The sequence below is a fragment of the Esox lucius genome, chromosome 12 (assembly GCF_011004845.1).
Source record: "Esox lucius isolate fEsoLuc1 chromosome 12, fEsoLuc1.pri, whole genome shotgun sequence".
Lineage (NCBI taxonomy): Eukaryota > Metazoa > Chordata > Actinopteri > Esociformes > Esocidae > Esox > Esox lucius.
This window is the reverse complement of record NC_047580.1, coordinates 22,564,366-22,580,242: the sequence shown is the minus strand read 5'-3', so window position 1 is coordinate 22,580,242 and position 15,877 is coordinate 22,564,366.

Below are 15,877 nucleotides of genomic sequence, written 5' to 3'. Positions count from 1 at the left end.
AATTGATTTGCTTTGGTTCAGAGACACAGCCACACATGGAGTATGGAAATAAGGCAGGAGAGCCTGGAGCCTGGTTGCATTTCACCATGATGCTCCCTTGTGGATATCTGTTAGTATGATAAAATACTACATTCATGCGTAGAATAAGTAAGGCCACGTTCTCTTGGTCAAAGCGGGATGCAATCATTTCACTAAGGGGATGTTGAGAAGAGTCTGGAGTTAATTGATCAATCAATCAGTAAAATGTATTTTATAAATGCAATGTATTTAAAATATTTATTTTTTACGGCCAATACTTCATTTTTCATATGATAAACACCTCTCAAAAAGCCCTTATATCCTAGCTAGACTACCCACAACACCACAATGTAATAATGACGAGACTAAAATAGAGCTTTATGTGGAGAGGGGTCAACAAGCCTTACATCAGACCCTTTGATAAAAGATCGAGACATTTAGTCCACAATGATACCCCCTCTGAGTTCATTCCTGACTGGATTCAGTGTTCCTCTAAACACAGCCCGGACAAAATGTGCCATTGGCGTGTATCTCTCTTCTTCATGTGGAGGGCTGGCATTAAAATATGGACTCCTCCTCATGCTAGTGCCCCCAAGATGTCACGCCAATTATCTGTCTCTGTGGGAGCAGCCTATTTGTGGATGAGTTTGTTAAAAGAAGAGCAGGAAGCCACAGTGTCTCCGTATCATCTCCTGCTCCTCAGTGGACAGACAGGCATGCCACATGTCTTCTCTCACTGTGGGCCCTATAGGGTTGGCTTACCAGAGTCATGACATGGTTGTTGTGACATCACAGAGCATGTGAGCCACAACCAATTTATTCCACTCTCAGAGCTGCCGTGTCAGAATTGTTGCAGTCCTGAGCTTCTTTGCTGCTCAATTTTGGATATTTTCAAACTGATATTTTACCTTATAACCCAACTCTGTCAAATATCAAGACGCCCACTCCTTTGCCAGTGGGGGCATTTAATTTTAAACACATTTGATGTTTCCTGTTACCAGTTGGCTGTACTTGTGTTAGAGCTAAACATGTGGTAGCAAGCAATCTAAAGGCTTTCACTGTCAAATTACTTTAATACCGTATAGAAGAAGAAGAAGCTGATTACCTATTCTGTAGTTTGTGGAACATTTACCCCTATACAAAACTATAAAACAGGAGCAAATGATCAGGGCTACCAGGGTCACAGATAGATTTTACAACGCCTGGAACAATTTCACAAGGTAAGACAGTTAATTAAAAGACAGAGATGAGAAGCCAGAAGCAGTTGTCAAGAGGTTGTTAGGGTAGATGGGTACAATAAATGTTGTCATGGAATCCAGTGTAATGCAGGAACCGTGAAGGAAAGACAGGGACAACATGATGGCCAGCTGATCAACCTCAGCCCACCGGACACAGGAACATTCAAAACAGCCAAAATGCCAGTGAGAAAGGGATAGAGATTGAAGTGAACAGATGATTATGTAAGATATTGGTTGACAGGAAGAGACATAAAATATGGAAAGAGGCCATGTAGCATTTAGCTAGGCTGGGAAGACCTGAGCCCACGCCACACTGGCCCTGACTGACTCTATAATCTGCCTTTCACTGATTGCTCTTTCACTCAGATTGGGAATCTTTTAACCTAATTAAATAGGCCTCCTGTTTCATAAGGATGGGCAGGGATTGTCACAGTTAGCTTACTGAGATTGCATGTTTACTAAGATTGGCGCTCAATCTCACCAACATGAATATTGTGCAGCTATGTTTTCCTGAATCATTCCAAGGAATTAGTTGTACCATGTCCCATCATGTCTGTGAAATACAGATCTATGATCCAAGGATATGGCCTTTTTAATTATCATTCATGTCTGTGTCTGATTTGGTCGTGCTGGGAAAAAAAAAAAAAACCTGTTCCCCATCTGCCCATTTGTCCCTGTGGTCTAGATATGACCTGTGCTGTCTCTGTAGTTGTAGAAAGTATCTTGAGGTTCGGGTTTTACCCAGCAGCTGATGGGATTGTAGCATTTATTTTGTAAGTGTGACAGAAAAAGCTACTCTGTCTATTCATTAAATGATTTTAAAAAAAATAGTTGCTCAGCAACATGAGGAGTAATGAGCATGTGGTGCATAGGTTATCTTCAAGACCTTAATCCTGATGTACAAAACTGTATACACAATTCATTATGTTAATTACCCACATCAATCATTTTGAAAAGAAAAAAAGAAAAAATCAACACCTACACAGAAATAAAATGAATCCATCATGAAAAGTAAAGGCATTAATCATGCAGTCAGTAAATGAGACAATGGCCTTTGGTAGACCATGTGAACAGAGTGGAGATGGATCATTTTTGGTCTGCAGGTCAAATATCGAATTCTTCACAGTGGCTACCTTCTAATGATGTGCTGCTGTATGGACCGAACATAAATGGATATTGGTACCAACGATTAACTTCAATTTTTCTTCACATTGTTAGTTCCATACATTGCCTGAGCTTTTGTAAATGTATCCCCACTGATGTACTGTAAACTGTTTAAATACGTTGTGTATGTATACCACAGGTATGACATAACCTTTTGCTGTTCTAATTGCGTTGGTAACCAGTTTGTTAGACAGGTTACCAATGCAAAAAGAGCATCTCTGGGGGTTGTGGTATATTGCCAAGCGCTGTGTGTTTAGACTAAGAACAGTTCTTAGCTGTGGTATATTGGCCAGCAACCACACAACTGAGATGTCTTGCAGTTTAAATCTGCATCATTAGCTGGCCCGGGCATTTTGGTTGAAACAGTATGAACATTAAATCCCACGTAGAGAGAGAGAAATCTGTATCAACAGATAAAGATAAAACAAACACACAGCCAGACTGTGAGATAATTATCCAGTCCAGTTTGCATTTCTCTTCTTCCTGCCTAGGTATTTGGCCCTGATGTTTGACCTATGACACTGTATCTGAGCTCAAACACTCAACCTGCACCAGGAGGGAAGAGGACTGGACCACCTGACTGACTTTGATGAGCAATTGCAGTCCAGGCCAACCGGCTCCCCGGAGGGAGACATAAAACAAGCCATAGATCACAGTGTGATGTCTCCTCTAGTCAAAGCAACATGGTAGAAGTCTCATTTCTCCTTTGTATAAGCTTCATCATAAAAAACCACAGGGGTACCAGGACATTGGGTGCACAGAGGACCTGAGTGGGGGTGGGTTCGTCACACATATTTGTGCCCACAGGGAGCAGTAAGCCATAGACAATGACTGAGAAAATGAGTTTAATGGTGCACATTTCAGGGGAGAACATATTACTGCAGAAGAACCTCATTATTGATACAGAGCATTGCTCGCAGTCCTCCATTCTAGTGTCAGTGGTTAGCATTTGGCCACCCCACAGAATGCAAAGGGATGATGGGTAGTTTTTCACATTTCATGTATGTATGTGTGTCTGTGTGTGTGTGTGTGTGTGTGTACAGATATTTTCATCCTCAGATATAATTACATTCACTGGCTGTTTATCAACTACTATTTCACTACGCTGTTTCCTTCCATAATTTATTGAGTTTCATGATTATTGACAATTTGTTGAGTTTGATTTTGATTTGTTGAGTTTGAAATACTTACACAACACATCTGCTCACGGAACTTAGGTCTATGATGAAACCACCATTTGATTGTGTTACACAACAATGTATGATAAGTCCATAGTGTTTTCAGTAACATCAGGTCTACACATTGAAGCAAACAAAGAAGTATTTAAAATGACTAACAAAGTATCATGAAATTAGCCTGAATATTAACGTGGCATCTTTATGTTTATGTTTATGTTCTCGATTATCTGTCTTCATTATCGGTCATTATTCTTTCGAATTGGAAGAGACGAATGATGTGCATTTTCTGAATTTTCCCAGTCTCCTCCCATTTGAAATTAGGAGGACATGAGCTCCTGGGCCACACCTACGGAGTACTTGGCTTGAAAGACCCGTTGCTGTCCCTGTCCAAAGTCCTCCTAGTTGTATTGCAGATCAAGACGATACCTGATGATTTCAGCTGCCACTGTGCTGACACCTCCTCTGTGTTGTCCCTGTCCTTGTCCATCTGGTCATGCTTCCAAACTGGACTAAGTTTAAATAGACTCTAGACTCAGCCCACAAGCATTTATTAATTATTACAATTGTAATCTTAATATGTTCACCCGGCACAGCCTGGTGTGGACTGGTCACCCCTCTGAGCCTGGGTCCTCTCTAGGTTTCTTCCAAAATGTTGGCATTCTTAGGGAGTTTTTTCTAGCCACTGAAATTCAACACTACTGATGTTTGCTCCTTGGTGTTTAAGGCCAGGTGTTTTTTAAAATCACTTTGTGACAACTGCTGATGTAAAAAGGGGTTTATAAATACATTTGATTGATTGATTGAGTGTGTGAATCTGTCTTCCCTCCAGACTAGAGGGGCAGATATTACTGCAAAGTTATGAGTCAGCGGATAAAAATCCCAAAGTTAAGGTTCCTGTCTTTTTATATTTTTGGACTGTAGAGTTGTAGAGTCAAGGTGAGACAACTCTGTAGCATCCATATGAGTTTTCAAAATAGTAATGTCAATGTAATACATCCGCCATAAACTAGCTTAATTCTGTTTGATGGTCAAACCTGAGATGTACAGGATTTATTCAGTAATCCATGAAGCTGTCAGTTAATACAATAATGTTTGTAGGATTGGGTTGTATGGAAGAATGTAGGTTTGATAATTCATGCATCATTAAAAAACTGCTACAACTCACTTATACTGTGCTGTACAGTACTCAAGATAAAAACAATAAATCATACTGTATATCTATGGTACATTACATACATAAATGCATTTCAAAGTGTGTAATGGAAAAGGATTTTACCCAAAATAAGTGAATAAATACTAGCATCTCTGGCATTTGAACCAACATTATCTGGCAGCAAAAGCACACAGCTTTACACACAGAACTACCCAGGGACTGGTCAATGATTGGGCAATATATGGCAATTATAAGGAATAGGCCTACCTAGAGGCCACAGAGTATGGCAGCCACAGCCCTCCGTATTCTATGTCCCCTGTCAATCATCAGTGTTTTTTTCAGAAAATGACTTTTTTTGGTCTTGTGTCTCTTCCTTGCCAACACATTCAACAGGTAAACATAATTTTAAAGTAGATTATAATAGTAATCAAAAAAATAGAGTATTTGTGTCAAAGAGAGGGAATTACTTTGCCTACATATTAATGGAAAGGGAATTTTCAAAAAATAACTAAACTTATACTTTTAATGCAGGATTGAAAGAACCAACATCTGGCAGCAGAAGCGAAGAGCTTTATACGTTGGGCTACACAGGAACTGGAGTATGTTTGGGCAATACTGTATATGGCGTCTTTATGGAGTACATAAGGGGGTACAGAATATGGAAGCCACTGCCCGCCGAATGCCGTGTCCCCTGTCAATCAGCAGTATTTATTTTCTACTGTTTTGTGTTTCATCCATTCAACATATTCTCCTTTTTAATAGAACAAAAAGGAGAATATTTCTGTCAAACACATGGAATGACATTGCTTAAACATTAATGGAAAGGGAATTTTCCCAAAATAACTAAACTAATACAGGCTTCGAATTAACAACATTTGGCAGTAAAACCACACAGCATTACAGACCGAACATTGGACTAAGTTATGGCGTCTTTATGGAGCAGATATGGGACACAGAATATGGCCACTGTATTTCCTGTTTCAATCATCAGTATTTCCAGAAAAGTCTAATTCTATTTTGAGTCTCTACCTTGCCAACACATTAAAAAGGTTAACAGCTTTTAGAGTAGATTTTAATAGAATAAAAAAGGACAGTATTTCTGTCAAACACAGGGTATTACGTAGCCCACCTATTCATATTTATGAGATTTTTCAAAAAATTACGAATGCAGGATTCGCACCAATAACATCTGGCAGTAAACACACATGACTGCACAAACAGAGCCACCCAGAGACCAGCAAATTATGCTGTCTTTATGGATTTCATTGGGGGCACGGGATATGGAAGCCACTGTCCGCCGTATTTCATGTATCAATCAATGCAGTTTATTTCAGAAAATGCTTGTGAAGTTTTTTTCTTTTCCGTACCAACACATTCAGCAGATTCACATTATTTTAGAGTAGATTAGATTAGAAATATAATGGACAGGAATGATTTTGCTCACCTGTTAATGGAAAGGGATTTTTCTAAAATAACTTAACTGGTACCTGCAGGAATTAAACCAGCAACATCTGGCAGTAAAAGTGTGCAGCCTAACCTGCTGAGGCATGCTGGAACAGGCTTTAATGAGAAAAACCTAACTGTTTTTCCTGCATAAAACCTATTCCTAATGACTAACCCTAAACATAGGGCCAAATCGAATGTTTCCTACCAGTTGAGGTAACCAAATGTACACATAGAACTAGATTACACACAACTTAACATTGACATCTGCTGTTTGAATTTGGGATTGCAACAAATTTTCTTGAAAAAGGGACCAGGTAAATTACATTATTTTAATTATTTTCTGTATTAAAAAGAGGTTGGCAAAAGGTTTCATATTTTAACTATGATCAGATCATATCCGAACATTTTAGATAGAGATTGTATTCTAAGGTCATGCTGAAACAGTCATTGGATGATTTAGCAAGCCTTGAATACTTACTCTGGCAAATCCAGTAATGTTTTAGTTTCAATCATGTGTTAATAACTTGCCTGTGTAATCAGAAGAGAAAAAAAGACTCTTAAAATGTTATTTTTCCCACGAGATATGCTTGACTGCTATAAAAAGGGTTGGAATGTGAAGCATCATCCTATTGTACACAAGGGCTGAACTATGCAGCATCAAATCTAAAATAATACACACAGGCATTAGAAATCAGTAAATACCGTTTATTTAAACTTTTCGATTCAAAGAAATAGCATTTTTTCTTTTCTTTCCATGATCTTAGAAGACGGGTAATTTTTAGAAGACGGGGAAGTTCATTAAGAATACAAAACAGTTAATGTTTGTCAGAAGTGCATTATTTGTTTATGAGAGGGGCAAAAGAGGATGCCCTTGTTTGGAATGGACTGACCTCGGTTAAAAAACTCCAACATTCTGAACCACTGAATTCCCACACTCATATCCTGTTCCATTAATAACTTACTCATTCCATTTTCCTAAAGCCGTTTTATTGGAAAAAATTTAAATTCAAAAGGACACTGAGCTCTAGCATGCAGATGATCTCATAAATGTGTTCCCCACACCTGGAAAAATACATTTGAGACACTGTGGCACTATATGAGGTAAGCACTAGGCATCAATCCTGAAGCTGAACAACAGGGCCTGTCATCTAGTTAAAATTGAACAACCCCAGAGACCTTTCACACTTGCTGCTGCTAAGACACGCATTCCTGCAGTGTGGATGGACTAACAGAGGCACTTCAAGCTGGCTTAGATGACAGACTACAGCTTCATGAGCAGAGATTTTTCTACTTTTCAAATGCTGTACAGCAAAGGTTTCTTCTAAAGCCACTTGAATTGGTTATTATTCCATCAACGTCTCATGGAACCTGATGATGGATATGAAATGAGAAGAGACTGATACGGTCATGGAATTTTACTGAACTGATGTCTTAATTCATTCTATATTTAAGTATATATATAAGTATTGAGCTTAGGAATGGATAGAACAATAGGGAACATGTATTGTTGACAGCTGTGCTGCATCTAACCATCCCCATTTTTCTGTATAAGTTCTAATAGTTTTCTATGGCAGAGATTTGTCACTGTTACCTAGTTAAATTGATTCCTGTCTCCTTGAAAGTCTTTAATAAACTGTTAATTGTGAACTAGAGTTTGACTCTGTCTCACATATCATTGGTAATTGGATGGACCTTTGAATATCCATCACAATACACACAGACAGGATTGGTCAGTAATGATAATAACAATAATAAATACACTTCTAAAAAATATTTGGGGAACACGTCTATTGCACATCTCTCAATGAACGAAACATATTAAAGATCAAAATCTTTACTGTACAAAATTACGTAACAATGGTCAATAGAAACCAAAATCACACCGAAAATCCAAGTAAACTATTGAAATCACAGGCTGTTCCTTGGGTGAATTTCATCACGGCAAGTCATAATCAGACTCAGCAGTGTATATGGCGCCATGTACCTGTATGCACTCGCGATAATGTCTGGGCATGATCATGATGGAGGATGGTGTCCTGGGGGATCTCCTCCCAGACCTGGATCAGGGCATCAGTGAGCTCCTGGGCAGTCTGTGGCGTTACTTGGATGCACTGATACATAACGTCCCAGAGATTCTAAATTGGATTCGGGTCTGGGCAACATGAGGGCAAGGCAATGGCATTAACACCTTCGTCATCCAGGAACTGCCTACACACTCTGGACACATGAGGACGGACATTATCCAGCACCAGGAGGAACCCAGGGCCCACTACACCAGCGTAAGGTCTGACGATGGGTCTGAGGATTTCATCCCGGTTCCTAACAGCAGTCAGGGTACAGTTGGCTAGCACGTGGAGGTCTGTGTGTCCCTCCAAGGATATGCCTCCCCAGACCAGCCTCCCCAGTTGTTAGACTCAACTTTCATTTCAACCAGAAAGAGGGTAGAGCTTGTAGTATGGAAGGGCTAGCAAGAACATTAGAACCTGTTGTGACAATTAAAACCTAATCTTAACCCTAATTCTTAACCAAACCATAACCTTAACCTTTACCTAACCCTTACCCAAAACCTAACCCATACCCAGTTATTATATTAGATTCTTCCCTCTCTGAAAAAGTAATGTCCTTTACACAAATTCAGCCTAAAGTATTATAGCTTATGTCATGTCTGGTCCACTATCCACTTGTGTATGACGTTTAATTGGTTTGCTGTTTCTCAAGTTTGCAGGAGATGTAAAGCCTTGCCTTGACAGGGTCTGTTTTTCAAATCTGATTTCTTATTTTCTTTCTGAACCTTATTTTCTTCTCTCCAGGTCAAAATAAACTGCCTTCTCCACAAACCCCATATCGTCTCTGTAAAGGTTTACAGAACTGGTCATTAATTAGCCCACTGGACACATTCAGCGTGACAACGAGCATATTGATGGTTAAAATACATCAAATATTCTATTTGTCCTTGCCACGTGTCTTGGTCAAGAGCCTGCAAGCTCTCTGGTTGATAAATCCTGATGCCAACACATTTTCTGTTATGAAAGGAGATACGATCTGGTGTTTACTTTGACACAGTGGTGCTCCAGGTTAAACAAACGGTGCTGACTAAAAACTGGTTCACTGTGATAATATGACGTAACTACAGTAGCTAGTTAGATTATAGAAGGAATGCATTCAGTAAGCTGCTCATCTTTTGTAATATGTTAGTAATAACTTGCTGGCTCTGTCTAATGTCTGTAATGCACAAGTGCTGATCTGATCAAATGTCAGAAACTTTGTTGCATTAGGAGCCACGACTCACAGCATTTTGATTAGCAAAATATAAAGATAGCAAATACTTAATAAGTTTACTACAGAATGATATGGTAACTCTAAATAAGGCAAGCTTTGAATGGTTATTGTGCCAGGCTTACACTCACCTAAAGGATTATTAGGAACACCATACTAATACTGTGTTTGACCCCCTTTCGCCTTCAGAACTGCCTTAATTCTAGGTGGCATTGATTCAACAAGGTGCTGAAATAATTTTTTTTAAATGTTGGCCCATTTTGATTTGGATAGCATCTTGCAGTTGATGGAGAATTGTGCGATGCACATCCAGGGCACGAAGCTCCCGTTCCATCACATCCCAAAGATGCTCTATTGGGTTTAGATCTGGTGACTGTGGGGGCCATTTCAGTACAGTGAACTCATTGTCATGTTCAAGAAACCAATTTGAAATGATTCGAGCTTTGTGACATGGTGCATTATCCTGCTGGAAGTAGCCATCAGAGGATGAGTACATGGTGGTCATAAAGGGATGGACATGGTCAGAAACAATGCTCAGGTAGGCCGTGGCATTTAAACGATGCCCAATTGGCACTAAGGGGCCTAAAGTGTGCCAAGAAAACATCCCCCACACCATTACACCACCACCAGCCTGCACAGTGGTAACAAGGCATGATGGATCCATGTTCTCATTCTGTTTACGCCAAATTCTGACTCTACCATCTGAATGTCTCAACAGAAATCGAGACTCATCAGACCAGGCAACATTCTTCCAGTCTTCAACTGTCCAATTTTGGTGAGCTCGTGCAAATTGTAGCCTCCTTTTCCTATTTGTAGTGGAGATGAGTGGTACCCGGTGGGGTCTTCTGCTGTTGTAGCCCATCCGCCTCAAGGTTGTGCGTGTTGTGGCTTCACAAATGCTTTGTTGCATACCTCGGTTGTAACGAGTGGTTATTTCAGTCAAAGTTGCTCTTCTATCAGCTTGAATCAGTCGGGCCATTCTCCTCTGACCTCTAGCATCAACAAGGCATTTTCACCCACAGGACTGCTGCATACTGGATGTTTTCCCTTTTCACACCATTCTTTGTAAACCCTAGAAATGGTTATGCGTGAAAATCCCAGTAACTGAGCAGATTGTGAAATACTCAGACCGGCCCGTCTGGCACAAACAACCATGCCATGCTCAAAATTGCTTAAATCACCTTTCTTTCCCATTCTGACATTCAGTTTGGAGTTCAGGAGATTGACTTGACCAGGACCACACCCCTAAATGCATTGAAGCAACTGCCATGTGATTGGTTGATTAGATAATTGCATTAATGAGAAATTGAACAGGTGTTCCTAATAATCCTTTAGGTGAGTGTATATCGGTGTGCATAAAAGAAAGTGGGCAAGATTAAACAGTTAAGTCTGGAAATATTTGGACACTGACACAATTTTCATAATTTTGGCTCTGTATGCCACCAGAATGGATTTGAAATGAAACAACAAAGAAGTGCAGTCTTTCAACTTTAATTCAAGGGGTTGAACAAAAATATTGTATGAAACGTTGCAACCATTTTCATACTGTGCACAGTCCCGTTATTTCAGGAGCTCAAATGTAATTGGACAAATTAACACAATCAAAAATAAAATGTTCATGTTTAATACTTTGTTGAGAATCCTTTACACAGGCAATGACTGCTTGTAGTCTGGAACACATGGACATCACCAAACGCTTGGTTTCCTCCTTTGTGATGCTTTGCCAGGCCTTTACTGCAGCTGTCTTCAGTTGTTGTTTGTTCATGGGTCTTTCGCCCTTAGGTTTTGTCTACAGCAAGTGAAATGCATGCTCGATCGGGTTGAGATCAAGCGATTGACTCTGCCATTGTAGAATATCCCCTTCTATGCCTTAAAAAACTCCTAGATTGCATTCACAGTATGTTTTGGGTCATTGTCCATCTGTAAATTGAAGCATCGTTCAATCAACTTCTCTGAATGTGGCTGAATCTGAGCAGGCAATATATCCCCATACACTTCAGAATTCATCCGGCAGAATTCATCGTCGGTCTTCTGTGAAATCATCAATAAACACTAGTGACCCAGTGCCATTGGAAGCCATGCATGCCCATGGCATCACACTCCCTCCCCGTGTTTTACAGATGATGTGGTATGCTGCGGATCATGAGCCGTTCCTAGCCTTCCCCATACTTTCTTCTTCCCATCATTCTGGTACAGCTGGATCTTAGTTTATTCTGTCCAAACAATGCTGTTTCAGAACTGTTTTTTGTTTTGTTTTTTTGGCAAAGTCTAATCAGGCCTTTTTATTCTTGAGGCTTATGAATGTTTTGCATCTTGTGGTGAACCCTCTGTATTTGCTCTTGTGAAGTCTTCTCTTCATGGTAGACTTGGATAATGACATTCCTACATCCTGGAGAGTGTTCTTCACTTGGCCGGATTTTTCTTTACCATGGAAAGGATCCTACACTCATCCACCACTGTTGTCTTCCGTGGACGTCCAGGCCTTTTTGTGTTGCAGAGCTCACCAGTGCGTTATTTTTGCCAGACCATTTAAGTAGAGCTGGCCAAGAAGAGCTAATATCTCTTACTGACTGAGTGAGTGGTTGTGTGAGTGACCATCTACCCTTTGTTAAAAAGCATAATGGTTAGAGAAGTGGACCTGCAAACTATAGGTCTCATATAGGTCTCAGTCTAAACAAATTATGCATTAGGATTTGTTCCAGATAGACAAAAACTTAGTTGGCTACAACATTCAGTAGCTACGTTTAAGTGAGCCTGAACTAAAACTGTTTACAGTTATACAGAATTGGGAATGTCCCATACACAAAAGCATATTTAAAAAAATATTTACCACAGCATTCCTGTTGTGTCAAAACAATCCATCTACCCAACAGGTGTGGCATCTTGAGAAGCTGAATAAACAGCATGTGCTGTTTGCAGTTTTGTCAAACAACACAATACCATAATGTCTCAAGTTTTGGCATGCTGCCTGACTGCAGAAATGTCTTCCATTGTCAGTGTCCAGTCTAGGCATGAGATAACAAAACAATAGAACTGACCTGATTAAAACAAATAATATTAATTCCAAAAAGAATTGATGTATCCCTACTGAACTGAACCACTTGTCATATCTAAATTACCAAGCATTCATAATCCAGTACCTAGCCTCAATGAGTCAATCCCTGAAACCCAGAAGTCATCCACCTAAAACCCAACATTTCACCCCCGTTCGAATATCTGTTACAGTATTGCTGATTATTTTCATTAGAAGCCCAATAGAGGGAGTTCAATGAAATCCAGTAGAGGGAGCACCAATTTCCCTACCGACCAACAAACAGCACCAGAATTTTTGTGGCATGACAAAATGTGATTCACAACCTCAGCTGAAACATGTGGAATTGAGCCCTTCTCTTCTATTTCATTCTGTGCCTCCAGCATTCCTCCAAATCATGCCATCATACTTATTCTCTCCTTACCAGCTGTTCCTGTCAGGTTTACTCAGCTAGGCCCGCTCCTGTGCAGCAGGTTATAAATAAGAAGCCAAGGAGTGCATCCCAGCAGCAGCGAGACGTTCAGCCTCTGTGTTGTTTATGCAGCTGCACCCTGTCAGTCTAATGGTTCTGTTAGACAAGGAGAAGAACTTCTAGGCTGGAGGAGAGAATGAGGGCAGGCAGGGTCAGGGAAGAGATTTTGTCCCTGGCAGGCTCCAGAGGGTTCATGTCGGGACAGCCGGACGGACATTGTGTCCATACAGAAGAGACATCCAGCAAGGCCTTTATGATCCCTTCTCTTGAGTCATACAAAGATTCATATTAGATCTTGTTTCGGGGTACTGACAGGATCTTAGATAACTATCATAAAGAGGGCATCATTCGAGAAATCTGGGAGGGTCTAATGTCTCTTGTAGTCATCATCTCCAGTCACCCGTCTTTAGATAAAGAGTTTGTGTTGTGTTAGATATTTAAAATGAGTAAACGTTGCCCACCAACCACATTTAACCTGTATTGTAACTGACCATGGTAACTTTCCTATCCGTCACATTTCTCATATATTATATCCATCAGGAGTTCTGAGGTTTTTCCCGGTGGTTCACTGATACCTCAAGTACCAAATGTCTAGGGGCAGCTGTCTACAAAAAAAAAGATCACTCATCATGCAGCTGACCTGCCCACCATGTTGTTTCAGGCCAGACTACAGGTCAGCTAAAAAAAACACAAAGTACACCCACAGCTATGTGAAAATGTAAAAAAAAAGGAAGCAGCTGCATTTAAGGCCAAACCATTTGAAACAAACCAAACCAGTGGTTGATTTATGGTGACAGGGTCAGAGGTTCGGAATAGGAGGCTGGGTCAGAGGCTCACATAGCCACTCGGATGATTGCCAAAATAGACCTCTCCTACTGAGTGTCTATCTCCCTCATCGTATCTGACATAGGGAAACAAATATTAATTTAAGTGATTTGAATTTCCTGTTGTAATTCATTAACCAATGATTGAATAACCATTTCGTGTCAAATGCTAACTGATTCAAACAATGAAAACAATGTGTCAGTTGCCATAGCCAGGTGTTTGGACCACGCTGGGCATGTGTTCAACAGATTCTCATGTCAAAAATAGGAAGGAGGTGCGAAGTCAGTTTGTGTCCATACAAACAACATTCACAGCACTGCTACTTTAAACAGACCGTCCTTTGTGTGGACTGTCTATTACTGTTGACTCCACTAGTGCTTCACAGTGACACTCTGGTCACCCGTAGGGTAGCATGGCAATGATACAAGGTCAACCAGGTCTTGGCCGACAAATGCATAAAGCCACTAACAACTCCCCCGGCTACAACATGCTAAGTCTGGTATGGGCAAATTGCAGAGAAATGCTTGACATTCTTCATGTTGCCCAGGGACCTGGCATAGGAAGCTGCAGGGAGAGTTGAACAAGGACAGAGGACCACGCATCAGTGTGCGTTATCATCCCCAGGGTAATATGTTACAGACAGGCCGATGCACTGCCCTCTATGAGCAACCAAGCAGAAAAGGCCATGTAGAAATGACTAAAAGATGGGCCTATTCCACGCATATTACAGACAACTGGAATGCATTCTAGTCAGGACACATTCGCAGGTGACCATCGCAAGGTCACGAGCTGAAATGCATGTAAAGCTTATTTATTTAATGTATTATATTCTCAGATCCACTTTTACGACATTACTGTTTTAACTTTTTAATTTGACAAAAAACACCTTTGTATTCATTAAATAACTTTAAAGGGCCTTTGATTTGATATACAGTTCATATACTGTAACCACCCACACAGAGCAGGAGAGGGAGAAAAACCCTTCTTATCCTTTGAATGAACCGTGCAGTGCTGTAAACTGTAAAGGAGCTGGATGGGTCACTTGTCATGTCAGAGTTAATATGAGTGCTCTCTCCTGCCTGATTTGCTCTCCAGATTCTCTTTTTGGACAGGTTTGCATATACAGATACACTCTCCACTTCTAATCCACAGCAGTTACTCTCAGCTGCTGTGAGATATAAGACATATCATCACAGAGCCCTCTCTGTTTCCACAGGCCACATTTAGGACATGAAAACAGACTGACTCCTCTCCTCCACAGCATGGCTTCCTTTGTGGGGTCTCAACACACATACTGTGACTGTCATGCATCTGATAGGTACAATAACATGTCTGGTAGCCTACAAAAAGTTACGTCCCCACAATGAACATTGTAATGTAATGCAGGGGAAAGGGGACCTGTTAGAGCATACTAAAACAGGGAGATAGAAGCTTCTGTCTGGGTGTTTCCACAGCAATCTGTACTGAGAGATAACAAGGTAGCTTGGAACAACAACAGTTACTGTCCAAGTTCACATCTTAGTCTGGACCTGCAAGTGCTTGTCCCACAGGCCTGAGGATTCCCAGTGCATCAATTACAGCAAACTTAATCAGTGGCTGCGTTGTCAGTTTGTCCTTCACTATACAGTATTTGTCTCTCGCAATTGTGCTAAGAAATCCTAGATATTGTCCCATGCGCTTATGTCCTAGGTCATATGACATTGAAGAAGCTGGTCAGAATGCATTACCAATATGAAATACGCCACAGCTCGGCCTCCTCAATGAAATCACCTGGATTTATATCCAACCTCTTTACACTGACTTGGCCCACAGTGCCCATCACACAAGTGAAGTTAGTTAATATGCAGGACACGGCCAAGAGAATAGGAATGTAAAATGGGACGAGAGCCAAGGAACTGAAAAGTTGGAAAGGGTGGGTGTGTGTGAGAGAGTCTGAGAGAAAGAGAGCGATGAAGAGATAGAGGTGAGGCGGAGGTTGAGAACAACCCCAAAGAAGTGAAAAATAATCTTGAGGGGATTTCCTTCTGTGAGGAAAAACTTGTCTCCTCCCTTTTCTCTTTCTCCCTCTCTCCCTCG